The following is a 21,649-nucleotide window of genomic DNA, read 5'->3' on the forward strand; positions in this document are numbered from 1 at the left end:
AACGAGTACTTACATTTCCCCAAATTTACCATTGGAAAAAATGTGTAAGCAAATTTTTATTTTATCAAATCTCTTTTTTGGAATTATTTAAATTTTATGAATAATATTCTTTACACCAGAAATGTTATTTATAAACAGTAATGACTAGTGTATCACTATCGGACACGCAGGACAGAGATGTATATTATCAAATGATTACCTATGCACCATAAAGTTTAAAATGGAAAGATTCAAGTTTTCGGTCGTGTACACTGACAGAAGTGAAATGATGCATGAACTTGCAAGTCCGACAGGAAATCGCTTGAATACCTGGAGGTGTCACCTGCCAATACATCTGGGAGTAATACCTTTAGCCATGCTGGTGATCAGACAGGTGAAGGTCTGAATTTATTTAAATAAGTTTATTACATAAAAGAATTATGGAAAAATTAGATTTTTGAAAACAATTTTCACGGAACGTCAGGGTAATACTTGTACAAGACATTAGTTAATTTTATTTACTTTACATTAAAGCAGAGACATATAATACATAATGTATTATATGTCTCTGATTAAAGTAAATAAACCCAAGTCAGGAGCCTGTTATTAAGTGGTTGTCGTTTGTTTTTGTGTTACATCAAGGATTTGTATAGTGAGACACTATACCAATCCTTGGTTACATATTTGTTTTTGTTCATTTATTTTCATAAATAAGGCCGTCAGTTTTCTCGTTTGAATCGTTTTACTTTTTCTTATCGGGGCCTGTTATAGCTGACTAGGCGGTATGGGCTTTGCTCATTGTTGAAAGCTGTACGGTGACCTATAATTGTTAATGTTTGTGTCATTTTGGTCTTTTGTGGAGAATTGTCTCATTGGCAATCATACCACACATTGCCACATCTTCTTTTTTATATTTAAATAGTCTCCCCTTAATTTTTTGTCTGTAGTGTTTTTGTTGATTGCTGTTTATCACATATTTGTTTGTTTGTAGCTCATGTATACTAGTATAAATCAAGTTGTCATCACTGTTGGGTTCTCGTCTGAATTTTTTACATTAACTCTGTTAGAAGCCTAGCTCTTTCCAAGCAGAGCCATTTATAGGGTGCTCATCATGAAGTTTAAGTTTTTGGTCTTTGCTGAAGGGTGTGCAGTGACCTATTATATAGTGACTAAAAAGAAAATCACTTGGTCTACATGGTTTATAGTTTAAGTAATGCAAGTCGTCTCATCAAAATTCATACCCAGTGGTGGATCCAGGGGGAGGGTTCAGGGGGTTGGAACCCCCCTTTTTTGGACGATCATGGAATGGGGACATATAGTTGGAACCCCCCCTTTTGTCTTGGGTTGGGAACCCCCCCTTTTTTAAATGGCTGGATTCACCCCTGATACCATATCTCCTTAGGCAAAACAAAAATTATGTTTGTTTCCAACATGTTCAATGTAGCTTACAGCTTCTGAGAAACAATTCAAACATTGATGACCTTCTGCTGTTGTCTGCTCTGTAGTCAGGTTGTTGTCTTATTGGCACATTCCCCATTTCCAGTCTCTAATTTCATTACGAAGTATCTGAGAAACAAACCTAACCATGTTAACATTGTATTAAACTGAAATAACCTAAATCACTTAGATTATCCATGAAATAAAATTAAGGTCAGGTCAACCTAACCTGATAGACAAGTAGACCTTGCAAGGTACTCATATACAATAAAATGTATCCAATTACATGTAATAAAATGTAACAGTATATTTTACACTCATTCCCTGAACCAGCTCTTTTAGCTTTTATAAATGTAAAGCTCTATTAAAAATAGCTTACATCATCACCCCAAGACTGTAATACATATTTCTTGCATATATACAACCAACTTTCATGACTTTCATGTAAGGCGAGACAAAATAAATTGATACTTTGAAGTACATGTATTGTTTAATATGTTCGACTACTACATGTACTAGTATAAAATGCCAGTTTCAGAATGAACAGCAATTTAGAAGATTGTCACCATACATGTAGATTCATTCAGACTATTTGAACTACAAATGTATACAGCAAGCTGTCATTTGACTCTAAGTGCAACCAACAACCGTGCCAGGGCTGTAAAGCTTGTCTAGGTTGGTGAAACTTCCATAATCATGTATATATGACACTAACCAATTGTGACGGACCGTGACAGACCCTCACGAAAGGTCAAAAAGGTTTAACACTCCCAGCTGGTGGTACATGAAGCCAACAGTAGCAACGCCAGCACAGAAATTCTTATTATATCCAAATTCTTATTTTAAATGTATAATTATCCAAGGTGAATTCAGATATATATGATCATGATGATGCACTTGTAGTATTGACAATGATCATGATGATTGTAAGATAATCACTGAAACTATGAATTTTCATTATTCCAATTTCCTACTTTTTTTCCTATGAATTTCAAGTTTGCTATTTGTTCAATTCACAAATTCCTTTTTGTCCAATCAGAACATCCCATCAACATCATGGCATAATGCTGTTAGCTTTATCAACGTTATTTCCAATTGCAATAAGTAACTCAAAATTATGAATGAATCCACCGTTTCGCAATTTACAGCTACAGAGGTGAGGTACCGTATGAGAGTAATTTAGTGACACTATATATTTCCTATGTATATATGATATATATGCCCCTTCATAATCTTGCTGGGAATCATGCTCAAACCAATGTGATATCTTATCTACAAAAAAAATTTACATTAAGAATTAAGTATTTATAACTTGTATTACATGCGACTTCTATAACATGTATAAAATTAAATAAGTCAATAGCATTAATACTATTTTATATACTACTGTCAATTCAGAAATTAATGTGAGGTTTTTATTATTGCGAAAAATGCGACTGAGTTGTAAACGCAATAACTTAAACGCACATTTTGTGATATTTTATATGAATTAAACAGGATTTTTCACAAAATCGTAAAAATTAAAATCGCATTTAAGTCTAAAATGAAAAACTCGCAATAATTTGCAAGCAATAATTTCTGAATTTACAGTAACTACATGTATTTGATTTGTGATATTTGTAGTAATAATAATTCAACAAATTCTTTTAATAATACTTTTTTATTTCAAAATAGAATTTGTAGAATATTACTACATACATGACAAAGCAATGGTATGCATAGATTATAACATGTTATATTTAAGTTCTACAAAATTTAGAGCAAAACAAATCATTGATAACAATTCAGGGGAGAGTCCAGCCATTTTGAAAACCAGGACAAAGGGGGGTTCCAATTACATGTCCCAATTCAAATGCATTGATCCTCAAAAAGAGAAAGGGTTCCAACCCCTGGAACCCCCCTCTGGATCCGCGCCTGCAATTTAATGAAACATGCCTGGAAAATTATCTTAAATTTCTTATCACAAAAGTGTAAAAAATTGTCGTTAAGGACGCAATGCTGTCACATCATTTGGAATCAGGGCACAATATCAATATACTCTTTTTTTTGCCCCCGGCAATTTAGAGGTTATTGCATATGCAAACCCAAGCCTTGAAGGTATTCATAACAAATATGTGATAAATTATAATTATTGTACATCACCCACCAGTGGCTATATAAATATGTGCATCATCATTGTAACATACATGTGAAGATTGGTTGGTTATGAGTTATAAAAAATCCAGTGACGGATATTTCATGCAAATTTTAGGACGTGACAGTTATCAATACATTATTAAACATACAATAAATATGAATATGTAGGGTTACTCTAGTCCAAATAATTATGACGTTTGGCAAGGCTATTTAATTTTTTTCTGGGACGCCTTCCTACAACGTCCTAGGAAGGCGTCTCAGAAAAAAAAAATAGCCTTGCCAGACGTCATAATTATTTGGACTAGGGTTACTCCATCAGGGGGTTAGGTCTGGTAATAGGCCCCCCTCCCCTCCCTCCCTAACCAAACCATTGTGAATACACACAATGGTTTAGGCAATAAACAGGTGTGTATCCAGCCCTTTTTAAAAGGGAGGATTTAAACCATAGTTTATATGTACCTTTTTCAAATCATGCATTGATCTTCCAAAAAGGGGGGGGGGTCCAATCACAGGAATAATTTTTTTTACAAGCCCAAATTCTTACTTTGCCTTTGAACAAGTTACTGTACAAGAATGTGGTGTATTAAAAAGTCAATTCATACCTGTATGCACAAATGTAACAAATTTAAACATCTTTCCTTCAAACTCTTGGCCGGATCAATGATTATTCTCATGTCTGATAGGCATGTTTTAAAATATTATTCATTTCTACTCACCAATTGTAATTTCCAGCTCAGCTTATATTGTGATGTAGTGTCCATCTACCATCATGGCATGTCAACGAATTTGTGTAAAATAAATTTGCCATTTGAAGATGCCGACATGCGACAAGTAAAGAGTGTACGGTAACGTTAAATCGTTTACGGGCTTATTTTCCGTTTTTAATCAAACTTGTCAGATTTGATTAATTATCGTCAGAAAATGTCCCTAATGGATAGTAATTCAAATTAAACCAGCTTTATTATGCTGTATTCATGTAATATATATAACCTGGTCTTCAAATGTACTTCAGGTACACTGGCCTTTTTCTGCTATAATATTCAAACTTTATCTTTTAACAAAGTCTTCTGGTGTGTAATATTTTTTTTATAAAAGGCTCTCGAATTATAGACTAAGTGAAAAATAAAGATGGAAAGTCAAACGCATGAGTCTGGCAAAAATGAACGGACAATGGCATGACAGTAAACGGAAAACGAGAAAAGACATAGATTCTAGTTATATATATATATATATTTTCCCCTGCCTCACTCAAATGCAATTTATATAGCCAACATTAAAAGTTAAATGAATGCATTCATTTCCAATATTAAAAAATGTTACATCTTAAATTTAATTAAACATAATTATTAAGATCACGCGTTTTCAAGTGTTCACGCACAGGCACTTGTCTCAGAAAAAAAAATTCCTATATACCTTATTATAATAAGGTATATAGGAAATTTTTTGGCACTTGTCTCAGAAAAAAAAAATTCCTATATACCTTATTATAATAAGGTATATAGGAAATTTATTTTCTGAGACAAGTGCCTGTGTGTTCACGGCCGACATCCGTAATTATTTAATACGGGTGTAAAAATGATCTATTGCGTCAACATGACAAATTTTTCACCACCCACGACAGTCTGTTATTGCAAAAACATGTATTGTAATCACTTGTAAACCTTTAATATAAAGGTTCAGGTGCTTACATTCAATAAATAAATGTTATTTCGGCAATCTGTTGAATTTTTTTTAGTCATTTCGCGGCGGTTTGTTCAGCAGTATGACTTTGAGCTATTTTTTAAAATATATACAAAACATGTTAAATAGGATGTAGTAAGAATTCAAATTGAATATTTTTTTTATTTAATTAACATGATTAAAGGGACGTGGTAGACTTTCAGTTAACATAAACCGTCTTCTTTCTAACTTTTATTTTATTTTTAAAAGGGGAGCAACCCCTGATAAACAATGGGAAAGTTTCACTCGTTTTGTGTCCAAATGATTAAAATCTGAACACGACTGGACACGGTCTGACAACATCTTGACGTAACTTTGTATCCATGGTCTGTTTTGGTCTGACACGGTCTTAACGGGTCTTAACAACCCGCTAGATGATTCAGTCTTTTCCGTCTTGATACGCCTTAACGAACTGATTTACCTGATGAGGCTATCGATCTGAACGGCGACTAAACGATCTGAAATATCTGGACGAATTTCTCTAGCGGTAAATCCAGTCAATCAAGATGTGATCAGACCAAAATGGCCGTTTCAGACTGAAATCGGGCTTCTAGTGTATACTAAGTGGGTATATAGATTTACAAAATAGGGTCAATGTTGGTCGATGCGGACAAATAATGTTGTTGTACAAGTCAACATGAGGTATCAAAACTACGGAAATTTATTACGTATCAATATTTTAAATAAAAGGAGGACATGCTGGCATCCTAAATTGATGCGAACAAAAATTTGTTAATGTATTGCAATATCTTCATTGTATTATCATGTTTACATGGATTATGATTATCATGATTATACATTGAATCCTGACCTATAAAAAATATGACTGATTTACTATGAGGGTATATAGATTTACAAATCAAAGTGCATATGTGATCAGTTTTGGTCGATGCGGTCAAACAATTTTATTGTACAAGCCAGCATGAGGAATCAAAACTACTGAATTTTTGTTACGTATCAATATTTTGAATAAAAGAAGGACATGCTGGCATCCTACATTTATTACAACCAATTTTGTTATTGTATTGCAATATTGCTGTCCATTGTCTTATACAATGAATCCTGACATACAACATATGGCTGATATACTAAGTTGGTATATAGATTTACAAAATATGGTCAATGTTGTTTGATGCGGACACATAATTTTGTTGTACAAGTCAACATGAGGTATCAAAACTACTGAAATTTTATTACGTATCAATATTTTAAATAAAAGGAGGACATGCCGGCATCCTAAATTTATGCGAACAAAAATTTGTTAATGTATTGCAATATTTCTCTCCATTGTATTATCATGTTTACATGGATTATGATTATCATTATTATACATTGAATCATGACCTAAAAAAAAATATGGCTGATTAACTATGCGGGTATATAGATTTACAAATCAAAGTGCACATGTGATCAGTTTTGGTCGATGCGGTCAAAAAATTTTATTGTACAAGTCAGCATGAGGAATCAAAACTACTAAAATTGAGTTACGGTTCCATATTTAGTGTACAACATTTTTGTACATGTTATAACCTGTACAAAATCGCAACTTGTACACAACATATTCATATTTAATAAGATGAATGCATCCAATTATTATTTATCATTATTCTTTAACATCAAATAGACACTTGAGCCATAACAGTGATTTAATAGCAGTAGTCTTGAAGAGAGTGTCATCTGTTTTCAATTAACCTCAGTCTGGACAGGTCACAGGAAATAGCGTCTACACAGAGGTTGATCATGAGGCCATTTGAAGGATAACACATTTCTAAATACATATATCTGAAATTGCTTTCATTTTATTAAACTTTTCATAATTGAACAAATTAATAATCGATTTTCTTCTTTTAATATATCACATATTCCAAATTAAGTCATAAGAAGAAAATATTTCACAGCTCCTCAAACAACCTCATGTATTGCATTAATACAACAAAATTTGAATTTGGAATAACCAGGAAGATGTGTATTCTTTTTTGAACAAAATGAGAAATTTACATTGGATGTAAAGACAATGTTTGGAAGTAGTTCTTTTCACATTATATTAGAGAAGATGGATCCTTCTGACTGGCATTAATTTCAATTTAGGAGGATTAATGATGTGTGCATGTTTTTTGGATTGCATATTCTGGTAAGTAAAATGTAATTGAATTCCACCATTTTGGTGATATTATCTCATTTGCTCTTTTTTTAAAACATATTGATGAAGTAATTATACCATTATAAATAGCTTATTTTTTTTATTTTTGAAGAGTAAAAAGAATAAATAAAAAAACCTACATTAAATAGTTATTCATGCAAAAACATTCAGTTTGCGTGATTTTCAAAGCTTTATTTTATGCACATATTTATGCTCCACATATTATCATGATAATTATAACCACATATTTTTAGGAGTAAGCATGTAGCTTCACAATTCCACATTTCTTAGGTTTGACAGTAAGACAGTAAAAAAAAGAAATCAGCAGTATATATATATATATATATATATATGCATAATGCCATCTGTTTTTTTTTTAATTTTTAGAATATAAAAAGGGATGCATGGTGCATATCAAATCAGAAGAATCCACCATCTTAAGAAAAACTAATCAGTGGTAGATCAAGAGGGAGGGTTCTGTGGGATGGACCCCCCCCCCCCCCCCATTTTTTTGTGAATCAGCCTTTAAAGGTCAAACGGAACCTGTTTTTAAGAATTCAGCTGGACTTCATAAAGTTGAGTCGGACTGTGTAAAGTCCGGTTGAACTCTTCAGAGGCAATTTATGCCAGAAATGCCGGCTGGATTTTTCAGACGTTTTTTTATGAAAGTCCAGCTGCACTTTCTGGACCAGACTGCTAATTTAAATATTTCGAGCTGGTTTACGGCTAATTTCACTGAAAATGCAGCCGTTTTAACCATTATAAGCAATTCAAAGAAAAGTCCAAATGAATAATATAAGAACGGTGCTAAGTACGGCTACTGTCCGGTTAGAGTACGTGTCATTTTTTTCGTACGGACATACAGATTTACAATTTAAAGTGCACATATGGTCAGTTTAAACTTTGGTCAATGCAGTCAAAATAAATTGTCGTACAAGTCAGCAGAAGGTATCAAAACTGCTGAATTTTTGTTACGTATCAGTATTTTGAATAAAAGGAGGACATGCTAGCATCCTAAATTTTTGCAAATAAAACATGTTGTTATTGTATTGCAATATTGCTGTCCATTGTATTATAAATTGAATCCTGACATAAAAAATATGGCTGATTTACTATGCGGGTATATAGATTTACAAATTAAAGTCCACATATGGTCAGTTTAAATTTTGGTCAAGGCAGTCAATCATTTTTGTTGTACAAGTCAGCAGAAGGTATCAAAACTACTCAAATTTAGTTATGGATCACTATTTTGAATATATGGAGGACATGCTGGCATCTTAAATTTATTTGAACAAAAAATTGTTGTTATTGTATTGCAATAGTGTTGTCAATTGTGTTATAAATTGAATCCTGACATAAAAAAAAAATGGCTGATATACTATGCGGGTATATAGATTTACAAATTAAAGTGCACATATGGTCAGTTGTGGTCGATGCGGTCAAATAATTTTGTTGTACAAGTCTGCATGAGGTATCAAAACTACTCAAATTATGTTACGTATCAATAATTTAAATAAAAGGAGGACATGCTGGCACCCTAAATTCATGCGAACAAAAATTCTAATTCTAATGCAATATTGCTTTCTATTGTATTATAATTTAAATTTGGATGTAACGCGCCTGCTGATTGGTTGACCTTATTTTGTTATGAGCCCATAGACATAATTGAGTCATGTGACCGTGACGTCATTAACGTTTTTTCATGGTTTTCTTCGGTTTCAATTGGAATTTAGAATTAAATTATAAGAAATGACTGTAATACTTTTTCTGTCTATTCGAAATAACATAAACAAATTTGGTGCACACAGTAAAATATCCCGCTACGCGCGTTTTTCAGTGTGCACCAATTTTTTTATGTTATTTCTTCATAGACAGAAACAAATACTACAGTAATTCCTTAAATACATTGAATCCTAACATAAAAACATATGGCTGATATACTATGCGGCTATAAGGATTTAAAAATTAAAGAGTTCATGCTTTGACATATGGTCAGTTTTGGTCGATGATGTCTAATAATTTTGTTGTACAAGTCTGCATGATGAATCAAAACTACTAAAATTTTGTTACGTATCCATATTTTGAACAAAGGTAGGACATGCTGGCACCCTAAATTTATGCGAACACAAATTGTTTGTTATTGTAATGCAATATTGTTGTCAATTGTATTATACATTAACTTCTGACATAAAAAAAAAGGCTGATATACTATGGGGTTACATAGATTTACAAATTAAAGTGCACATATGGTCAGTTTGGGTCGATGCTGTCAAATAATTATGTTGTACAAGTCTGCATGATGAATCAAAACTACTGAAATTTTGTTACGTATCAATATTTTGAATAAAAGTAGGACATGCTAGCACCCTTAATTTATGCGAACAAAAATTGTTTGTTAATGTATTGCAATATTGTTGTCCATTGTATTATCCATTGAATCCTGACATATAAAGATGGCTGATATACTATGAGGGTATATAGAATTACAAATTAAAGTGCACATATGGTCAGTTTGAGTCGATGCTGTCAAATAATTTTGTTGTACAAGTCTGCATGATGAATTAAAAATACCGAAATTTGTTACGTATCAATATTTTGAACAAAAGGAGGACATGCTGGCATCCTAAAGGAGTAGGTCCGGAAAGGACCGATTTTTGCCTCAAATTTCGATTTCATCTGATGAAAGATTTTGACCACTTTTTAAACACTTAAGTGTCTACTTCATATGATTCAATTAATTTATGTGAAAGATTTTAACTTATTTAGTCATTAAAAATGATCCGAGTCAGGCTCAAATATGAAAAATCTACCAATTATGCGAAAAAATGTCACTTTTCAGATGGTTTTTTGTCAGAAACGAAAGTGGCCGCATCCGTGTTCATCCTCAATCTTTATATATGTTATGTATTATCATCAAATACAACTTCCATTTCAATATTTTGGATGAACACGAATGCGGCGCGGCCACTTTCGTTTTACAAGAAAATCGTCTAAAATTTAACTAAAATGCTGGAATTGTGAAGATTTCAGTAATTTAGCATGACTTAATGGTGCTAGTACTCAATATATGTGCATTGTATTGTCAAAAACAGTCCATATTTATGTAGCAGAACCATTATACTATCCAATAAATGACTAAAAGTTTACATTTTTACAATTTTGTAAAACTGCTATATTTTGGGGCCAAAAAGGGCTCTTACTGAACCTACTCCTTTATATAAATTTGTAGTCGTGTGTTAAATGAATTAAATTGTTGCTGATTGTGGCTGAATAGTTCAAGGATGTTTAACTAACAAAGACGTATACAACTAACACCAAATATACTTCTTTTCAAAGATTTACATAATAAAGTGCAAATATGGTTGAATTTGATAGGTATTGGAATATATATTTAGTACCTGTTATCATTGTAACCAATTGCAAGATCTTTTTATCATTGATAGATTGTCAGATCACAGATAAATTTGTGTTATAAGCAACGTTTTATGTACACTTTATTTTCAAATATTTGTATTTAATCCTGTTTATATAATGGAAGTATTAATTTTACTTTATTTTCGAAGTTTATACTACGAGACAAAGATCTTAAAAAAATATTTTTTAAAAATCGATGTAGAGCAGTCCTGCTTACAAGTTAACTTAGCAGACCAGTCAAAAGTTTAACTTGGGAACAGGTCTGGTTTTGATCAAAGTTAACTTATGCTAACTTTGTGGCAGGACTTGTTTCAAATTTAACTTATGTTAACTTGACGGCAGGACTGGTTCCGAAGTTAACTTATGTTAACGTATGACAGGACTGGTTCGAAGTTAACTTATATCAATAGCGGACCTGTTTCCTAGTTAACTTTTTGGCAGACATATAAAACAGTCCTAGGACCAAGTCCGCTTTTCAAGTTAACTATATTTTGGTCATATGACTGGTCAGAGCAGTCCCTAATCCGGTTACATGTTAAAGTTGACCAGTCCAAATAACTGGTTATCAAGTTTACTTGCTGTACTGGTTAGGACTACACCCATATGCAAGGGTAAAATGCAGTTTTTGGATCAGAACTTAAAAAAAAGAAAGTATTTAGCATGTTTATTGCAAATCTAACATGAGCTAAAACTGTTTGTCAGGTCAAGATCTATCTGCCCTGAAACTCTTAGTTGAATCGGACAATCCATTGTTGAGCTGCTGCCCCTGAATTGGTAATTTTAAGAAAATTTTGCCGTTTTTTTGGTTATTATCTTGAATTTTATCATAGATAGAGATAAACTGTTTGCAGCAATAATGTTCAGCAAAGTAAGATTCACAAATACATTGTCACTCAACATGAGTTATTATCGTGCTTGTTCACACTGTACGGAATTCATATACAGGATTGGGCTCCAACAAAGTTATTAGGAGTACAGATTAAAATTGACACTCTGTAAATGTTATGGACGCCATCAAGAATTGGTGGATCCATACGATGTGTCTTTGACCAAACTAGACACCTCCGAATAAATTTAAACCTCAACGCCAAGTGACGTCATAAATGAAATTGTACAAAATGACAAAAGAATGACGTCATTTGATATGGTGAAACATTTCTACCACATGGTAAATTGTGGTTTGTCATTATGTCGTATAATCTTTTAATCACCAGACGTGACTTATTCCTGAGTGTGACTGTTTTGTCGAGTATGAATTTGCATTACTATAAGACGTGTCACGGTACTTGTCTATCCCAAATTCATGTATTTAGTTTAAATGTTTAATTTTATATTTAAAATCCTCTTGAGTCTTTTTTCAAATGAGGTGACATCTTTTCTATTATATTCATGTGTTATGGTAATAAAAATTAATCACCACCTTCATGTATTAGATTTGAGTAATCAGTACAATATGTTACGTTTGAAGTTAGATACAAAACAAACCGGACATTTCTTTTTAAAAAAGTCAATTGCTTCCTTAGTTTGATATTAAAAAGTATTTAAATGTGCATTGTTATTAAATGCAATATCAGTATTTAGATACTAAATTATAATCCTGGTACCTTTGATAACTATTAGCTAAGGATTTTTTTACCACATGGTAGATTGTGGTTTGTTATTATATCGTTTAATCTTTTAATTACCATACGTGACATATTCCCGATTGTGACTGTTTTGCTGAGTGTTAATTCGCATTACTATAGGACGTGTTACGGTACTTGTCTATTCCAAATTCATGTATTTGGTTTAAATGTTTAATTTTATATATGTAATCCTCATCGGATTTTGTCAAATATAATGACGTCTTTTCTATTATTTTACGTGTTATGGTAAGGAAAATTAACCACCGCCATAATCTATTAATTTGATTTTGTTCAACGTAATCAGTACAATATTTTAGGTTTGAAGTTAGATTGAAAACAAACCGGACATAGCTTAATAGAGTTAATTGCTACCTTAGTTTGCTATTAATAAGTATTGAAATGTGCATTGTTATTAAATGCAATATCAGTATTTAGTTCAAATATAATCTTATATCAATTCTAATTCTATCTTATTCATTCATTCAAAAAAAAAAAAAAAAAACAAAAACAAAAAAAAAAAAATTTTTGATGATCTGTTTTTAACAAATTGAAATGACGTCATTTTCTTGGTCATTTTTTTACAATTTCAGATATGACGTATCTTGGCGTTGAGGTTCAAAGTTATTCGGATTTTTTTTACTTTTTGTGTTGTCAATGTCTGGTTATGTAATGTATTTCAGTTTTTTCCTGTCATTAGTTAATATTTCAGTGTTAACATGTACATCTTTTGTATAGTAATTTCATAAAATTTACTATTTGCAAAAGTATAAATTATTCTAAAAAATAGGGTTGTTCTGGTAACTTACAGAAAACCCTGGCCGTTTTTGGCACACCTTGTTTTATCTGGTCCTCGATGCTGTTCAACTTTGTACATGTCTCGGCTTTCAAACTTTTGTATCTGGGCGTCACTAATAGCTCTTGTGTGGACAAAATGCACTATGGCGTATTAACATTTTGAACTTATTGCCCTTTGTTGGCTGTAGTTCGTGTGTTTCTTTGTCAATTGTGTCCTCCAATTGGTTAGGTTGTAATCTTGTGGTGTTGCGTTTTCATTTTGATGTTATATTGCACATGGCCATAGAAGAGGGAGGTTTGGCATGCCACTAAACCAGGTTAAACCAACCATTTTTTCCTTTAAAAATACATTGTACCAAGTCAGAAATATGGCCATTGTTATAATATGGTTCGTTTCTGTGTTTTGTCGTTGTTCTCCTCTTATATTTAATGCGTTTCCCTCTAATTTAGTTTCTTACCCCGATTTTGTTTGTTGTCCAAAGATATATGAGTTTTGAACAGGGTATACATTTGTACTACTGTGACTTTATTAATTGCCCTTTAAAGTCTATTTTTAACCATTTTCGTAAATCTTAGTATTTTTTTACAAAAATCTTCTCCTTTTAAACTAATAGGCCAAATAATTCCAAACTTAATGAGTATATAGTTTACAAAATGTGTCCGATGACCCGACCTTCAAACTAATATTGCCACCAGGGCTAAAAAAAGAACATAGGGGTAAAATGCAGTTATTGGCTTATAACTCAAAAACAAAAGCATTGAGAGCAAATCTGACTGGAATTAAATTGTTTATCAAGTCAAGATCTACCTACCCTTAAATTGTCATATGGATTAGACAACCCTCAATTGGTATTTTTTAGGAAATTGTGCTGTTTTTTGTGATAAACTTGAATATTTTCATAGAAAGAGATAAACTGTGAACAGCAACGATGTTTAGCAAAGTCAGACATAAAAATAAGTCAACATGACCAACATGGTCAATTGACCCGCTAAGGAGTTATTATCCTCTATATTCATATTCTAACAGTTTTCATAAAAATCATATTATTTAAATAGCTACCAGCGGGAGTGTTTAACGATTTAATGGTGCTAGACTGCATAAAAATGTCTACTAGTCTATTAGGTGGACTTGCTAAAACACAACAATTCATCGAAATCGAATTAGTCATAGTTATCAATAACGGCAATAGTGATATACAATTGTTTAAAAGTTATACATGGTGACGCGGAAACAAATCCATGTTACTAAAAAAACGAGGGAAACTCATAAACAATAACGGTAAAAGAACGGAACAACAGAGACACTGAACTGCAATAAAAACAAACACTAACATATAAACTATACAGACTATTTGATAACAACTGCAATATTTCTGACTTGAAATAAAATGAACTTAGTAAGCGGCTAGAAATAATATCCTTTGTTCTTTGCCATCTCAAAACCTTGATTAAAAATTAAAATGTTCATGTTTGAACCATTTCCGTTTACAAAATTGAATATAAGTTGTCCTACAGAATTCGTTTTGCCTAACTAAATCATTTAATTTGAGTGGTCTGCTAATAGACTATTACTCTTTAAGTTTCAACGCCACGTCGTCTCGATATTTTATAGAAAAAAATATATGATATGATTGCCAATGAGGCAGCTATTCACAAGAGACCAAATGACACTTACATTTTGTTACATTTTAGAGAAGTTTTTGAGTTGTTTTTAATGTCATCTTTGTGAGTTATATTTTCAAATCGGTTGCTATAATTCTTACTCTCTGGAGAAATTACAACAATTCAGATTTACCCGAGTAAATCATCAACAAGTCCTCCTAAGCAATTAATAAATGTATTTGAATATATAGAATATACCAGCAACAATTGCCATAGTTCGACAAACGTATTTTTTTTTTCCTTTAATGTTCGTATAAAACACATTTTATTAAAAAAAACACGCTCTTGTGGACAGTTGTAGCATTGACAATCATACCACATCTTGTTTCATATAATTACTGTGAGAATTTGAAATATGATTTTGAATTGAAATATCATCAAGCATGTTCATGAGCTTATTAAAAAAATATGAAACAAATAGAGAACAAATTAAAAATGGAGAACTGTCAATTTCAAATTCAAAAGTTGGTCAGCAACCACAACAGACATTACAAGTGTACATAAAATTAACTGACATCCAGTTGCCAAAGCTGTGTATACATAAATCACCGACATTCAAAAAAACGTAGCCAATCTTGTAGTAATCGTTTATTTTTTACTGTCAACATCTTTTTTAAGAAAAACAAAATTTTGTATTCAAGCAAACAAACAACAGTTAACAACACAAAGCACATGGGAAACCCACTAAAATAAGCGTGCGTTATACCTTCATTCTGAATGAAATATCAAAAATAACCATGTGTTGTTATTTTTTTTACTTTCTTGTCACATATTACTTTTATTAGCTATAGTAGTTAAACGATCATCAAATCTCAAGTATTCTAGTAATCATATATATCTTTGGTTCATAAATATTAAGCGTTTCTGATGGGATAAATCAACAAAAGTCTATGGAAGCACATAATCCATTTAATGTCATCATCATTTTTCTATCACTGGGTTAATTGTTCTACTATTGTACAGATAATCGTCAGAGCTAATGTGGAAGGTACAACAAGAAGAGCATTTTCAAAACACAAAATATATAAAGTGATGACTAAGTTTATAAGTTGATAAATTTAGACATGATCAAATAACTAACATGCCTACTCACTCAGGCAAAATATCTTACACGAATTTGTATTTTCTTTTTTTGTTTCTTCAATTCACATTATATGTAATAATAATAATAATAAATGATGTTAACTATACTCGAAAAAAAAGAAATTTTAAAATTCAACTTGAATTTCGATTCTTTTTTTAATAAGTCACATATAATAGACTTTACAAAGTAAGTTTGAGTACAGTGGCCGCAATATCAATGAAAAAAAATATAAAAGACAAAGCTAGGTATACAATGTATTTTAGAATTGATGCCGGCGTCACGCATTGGCGTATAGACCGGCGTGCACTAAACGTACAGAGGAAATTGACAAATTTGGTGTACGTTAGTTGCACGCCATAGGAACGCTAAACAATCGTTAGACTTGCGTTGCATAAATTTGAAGTACGTCTAAATTCAAATGTATACGCTTGGTGAACGCTACAAATCGAGGAAATGTTTATTCAGCATGAACATTTTCATCCAGCTTAATGTATACCTGTACGCTACACGCATGTTATACATACGATACAAACGCGTTTAACGTGCTACAGATAGTTTGAGACACGTTTAGGGCACGTTGTATACGCTTCGAGATCGTTCGACCTTAACTGAAACGTATGCGGGTGTGTTTGTAACATTTGTATACAAATCTAACCAAGCTTCTTTTCATTTTGCAGTATGTCCAGGTATAGAATGCTTGCCTACCCAAGAGATCAATAATTCCACGTGTAGATGTATCTGTAAGGAGAATTCTAAACCTTGTGCTAATGGTACGTGTTTAGTTTTTATATAATCAAAGTACTGAAGAACTAAATATCAGAGGACCTCAAGTTATGTTGAATTATTGATAAATGACAGGTGTTCATGTAATACCGGCCAGACACCTTACAATATATGCTATCATATCTGAGATACTGACTTGAACTAGGAAACTTAACTTTGTGAATTATAATCGACCACATGTTATATTGGCATTATGACCATATAGATAAAAACGTAAATACATCGTTAGCGTATAACTTATAATAGAGAATTAACATAGCAAACAATTCTTCGAGTAACTACATAGTAACTCACTGAACTATGAAAAAGAGGTTCGAGACAATCATATTAAAACAAACAAATTGTAATATTGGGGTGAAAGATACCAGATGAACAGCAAACTCATCGAAAATAAACAATGCCATGACTAAAACTAAAAGAGACATACAGACAAATAATAGTACACTAGAAACAACATAGAAAACCAAATGCTGAACAACACGAACCCCACCAAAACTTAGGGATGATCTCAGGTGCTCAAGGATGGGTTAGCAGATCCTGCTCTACAAATGGCATTGTAGTATGCAGGTCTTCTTTAATCATTTGGATCAATTTATAATGTTAGCACAACAGGATAACTGTCCCTTATTCTAGATGTGTGTTGCAGTCCACACAAACATATCAATTATTCATAAATATCTTCACTGAGTAATCTTTGTTTTATTGTAACACTTTAAATCATTTATCCATTATATTTAAAAAAAAATAGAGCCTAACGGTTCTGTTTTCAAATTATTTAATGTTTCATTGTAAATATTACAATTTATTATATGTAAATAGCCTTACGCTAATCATGTTTTTTTTTCTTCATTTTTTATGGTATTTTTGTTAATTGAATTTCACAACATCAGGTTCTTTTTTTAATTTTTTTCTGGATTAATTTCTTTGGATACCACTGGTTTAAGCAATGATAACATTTTGCACCATACATTTAGAACACATCTACCATATGAATGTGTTGGTCCTTAATATGCAGCCTGTAAAACAGGGCTTGTAATTTTTTGATGTGAACATCTTGATTTTCTGTTCGTAAATTGATGTGGCCATCAGTTTTCTTGAGTCGTTTGTGTTTTCTCTTATTTTTGAGATATTGAGATAAGACGTGGCACGTTACTTGTCTATCCAAAATTCACGTATTTGGTTTTGATGTTATATTTATTATTCTCGTGGTGTCTTGTCTGTTGCTTGGTCCGTTTCTGTGTGTGTTGCGTTTCGTTGTTCTCCTCTAATATTTAATGCGTTTCCCTCGGTTTTAGTTTGTTACCCCAATTTTGTTTTTTGTCCATGGATTTATGAGTTTCGAACAGCGGTATACTACTGTTGCCTTTATTAATATTGTTTAACATTTCATGGCTATTTCTAACTGATTTATGTATAGTTTTTTTTTCTGATTGTTCAAATGTTATTTGGTAATCTTTATGTCTTTTCAACATTTTTTCTTGAGCTGGTGACTGATTACCAATCATACCTCCCTTTTCGTTTTTTTCATCAAAAATGACAACAGTTTGGTTTTAATTTTGATTTATGTATGTACAGTTGGGTGCAGACCAATCATTACATAAAGTAAACGCAAGTTAACGCCGCGTGCACATATTTCGTTAGTGAACTTTAAATTTCCCGTTTACTAGTAAACGCACGTTTACTATAATTACGTTAACGTGGCCGAAATGGAAATTTCTAATGTCTACACTAGTAAACGGGCGTTTACTATGTGTCCCTTTAGTCAGTAGTAAACGGGCGTTTACTTCAGAATTCTTCAAATTTATTTTTACGTGCACTTAAAAGTAAACGGGCGTTTAGTACAGATTTTACAAGTGTATTTTTACGTGCACTTGAAAGTAAACGCATGTTTACTTTTTGCGTTAACTGATTGGGTAAATTTAGAAAAAAACTTCAAGTTCATTTGCACATTTATTTTATAAAAACGACCTTAAGTGTTAAGTCTTAATATTTTACGTATTTGTGTTTCAAACCAGAACAATTCAAAAACTCTTTTAATTCGAAATATTAAAATTACACAAAATCACTTTCATTAAGTCCATTAACTCTACTGATTGGCAGATTTTCTATATTTTCCTTTCAAAAGTTACATGTGCAAATATCGATAATTAAGAAAGAAAGGTTATCCGAGACATCGGGAGAAAATTTTTATATGATGGGATATAAACATCATGGTTTATTTTGTTTCGTTCCCCATTTATAATTGTCTCTTCGAAGTCCTAACTATGACTCGGTGCATTTAATACATTATTTTTAATAGAAATTCACCTTCTTTGCCTTGGATTAACATGATAAGATTCAGTTTTGACAAATGATAAAAAAACAACGTAAATTGTACAGTGTATTGAAAGGGATATCAATAAAGTGTAATATATATGTACATGTGTACCATCTCGTCAATTTAAATGTTAAAATATTGCTATCTTTACATGGATATTTCACTAATTTACTATGCAGCTATATATAGCGCTAATATGGTCTGTCTTTGGTTGTAATTCGAGTCAGTCTGAGGTTAGAAAACTACTGAAATTTGTTTCAATATTCAATATTTTGAATAAAAAAAGGGCATGCTAGCACTGTTAATTGATGCAAAACAAATTTTTTAGTCATAATATTCAAATATTGCTACCTTTTTCATTATACAATCAATCGTTACATGAAAATATAACTCATTTACTATGCGGCTATATAGATTTACATAATAAAATGCTTACATTGTCAGTTTTGGTTGTTGCGGACAAATCATTTTATTATATGAGTCAGTCTGAGGTATGAAAACTACTGAATTTTGTTTACGATTCAATATTTTGAATAAAAAAAGGACATGCTGGCACTCTAAATTGATGCAAACAAATGTTTTTAGTCATTATATTCAAATATTGCTACCTATTTTATTATACAATCAATCCTTACATGAAAATATAACTCATTTACTATGCGGCTATATAGATTTACATACTAGAATGCTTATATGGTCAGTTTTGGTCGTTGCGGACAAATAATTTTATTATATGAGTCAGTCTGAGGTATGAAAACTACTGAATTTTGTTTACGATTCAATATTTTGAATAAAAAAAGGACATGCTGGCACTCTAAATTGATCGAACAAAATTTTTTAGTCATAATATTCAAATATTGCTACCTATTTTATTATACAATCAATCCTTACATGAAAATATAACTCATTTACTATGCGGCTATATAGATTTACATACTAGAATGCTTATATGGTCAGTTTTTGGTCGTTGCGGACAAATAATTTTATTATATGAGTCAGTCTGAGGTATGAAAACTACTGAATTTTGTTTACGATTTAATATTTTGAATAAAAAAGGACATGCTGGCACTCTAAGGGAACATATATTTATTCTTTCGAGCTTCCCCCAGGCATGCTTGGGGGATGCTTGGAGCCTTTTAGAAAAGCTTATTTCATTAAAACACCATTAAAACCCCATAAATGTCAATCAGATTGAGAATCCACGCTGAGTTCAATCAGTAAAAAGCTCATATGAGCCTGTAAAAGATGCTTGTTTATAAATGTGATGTTTAAAAATATATTGGCAATACGTCTTTATTCTGTGTAGTTATTAATATTTTGCAGACATTTCAATGTCTTGGTAAAATGCCTTTTTCAACTTTCTGGATTAATTTACACTGCAAGCTATCAAACTGTGCAATACATTTGGGGGGGGGGGGGATATAAAAGAAAACTTTCGATATGTTTATGAAATTAAGAAAATTAAATCTATATATTAACTTTATTTAAACCGAATAACAGTTAACATAATTATTCTGTTTTCATTTCTACAACATTTAATGTCCCATGGAATGATGTTCATTTATATTGAGCTTTAATATATATAGGGCAAATAAACTGGTCTTATGAGCTTTTTAGAGAGCATTTGTAAATCTTTATTAGAATATATCGCCATGCATGTTCTATGATATAGCATTTAGCACTTTTTCTTGAATGTATTAAAGTGTACTATGAGTGAACTCTTACCACCGGAATTGTGGTTAATTGTATTTCGGTATTTGGAAGTAGAAGATTTAGTGCGACTTCGTCAAGTTTGTATTTTTTTTAAAAGTGTAACATTAAATCAACATACACTGGGATCTTTTCATTTGAGTAACATTCACATTACGGACATTGATTTGATTAATATTACAGAATCTGTTTACAGATTTTTGGACTTTGATATATTTCATTGTACATCTATAAATGGATCCTTTGCTAATGAAACAGGATTTTGTGAAAAATTCAAGAAACTAGTAAGTCTTAATATAGGCCATACTTCAGTTACTGACACTATTCTAATAAAACTTCTGGATTCTGCAATAAATTTACAATCATTGTACATAAATGATTGCTTGAATATCACTAATAGGTCTTGTTTACAAATATCATCCTTGAAATATTTGCGCAAACTGGTTATTGGATCCATAAACAACTTGATAACAAATGTAGGAATTTTGCAAATAGCAAATGGGTGTAGATTTTTAAGTATGTTAGACATATCAAATGGAATTATTATTTCTGGTGAGGACTTCATAGCAATTCTTTCATACCTGTTGAATCTTGAATACTTTGATGCATCATACTCTGTTATTTCTGATGATGTCCTTATTAATTCTTACAAGACACTGGCAAAATTGACAAACATTAGAATTATTATTTTGTGTTACACACTTGTTACTTCCAATGGAAAAAACTATATAGAAAATAAAATACAGAATGTCAAAGTTCTTATAGATCCGAATACACTTGGGTAAATAATGGATAGTGTATCAAGTGACGATGAAATTGACTGGATGTTCGATAAATCTAACCAAACG

At 31.7% G+C, this 21,649-nt stretch overlaps 1 long non-coding RNA gene across 1 annotated transcript; it reads right to left on the bottom strand.

Moving 5' to 3' along the window:
- Positions 1–1,562: 1,562 nt before the first annotated feature.
- Positions 1,563–4,390, bottom strand: LOC134690931 (uncharacterized). The gene is made up of 2 exons (XR_010102056.1): positions 4,269–4,390; positions 1,563–2,688 (listed from the first exon to the last, which is right to left on the bottom strand). It is a non-coding gene; the product is annotated as an uncharacterized LOC134690931 (long non-coding RNA).
- Positions 4,391–21,649: the final 17,259 nt, after the last annotated feature.

Source organism: Mytilus trossulus, chromosome 11 (genome assembly GCF_036588685.1).
Source record: "Mytilus trossulus isolate FHL-02 chromosome 11, PNRI_Mtr1.1.1.hap1, whole genome shotgun sequence".
NCBI classification, from domain to species: Eukaryota; Metazoa; Mollusca; class Bivalvia; order Mytilida; family Mytilidae; genus Mytilus; species Mytilus trossulus.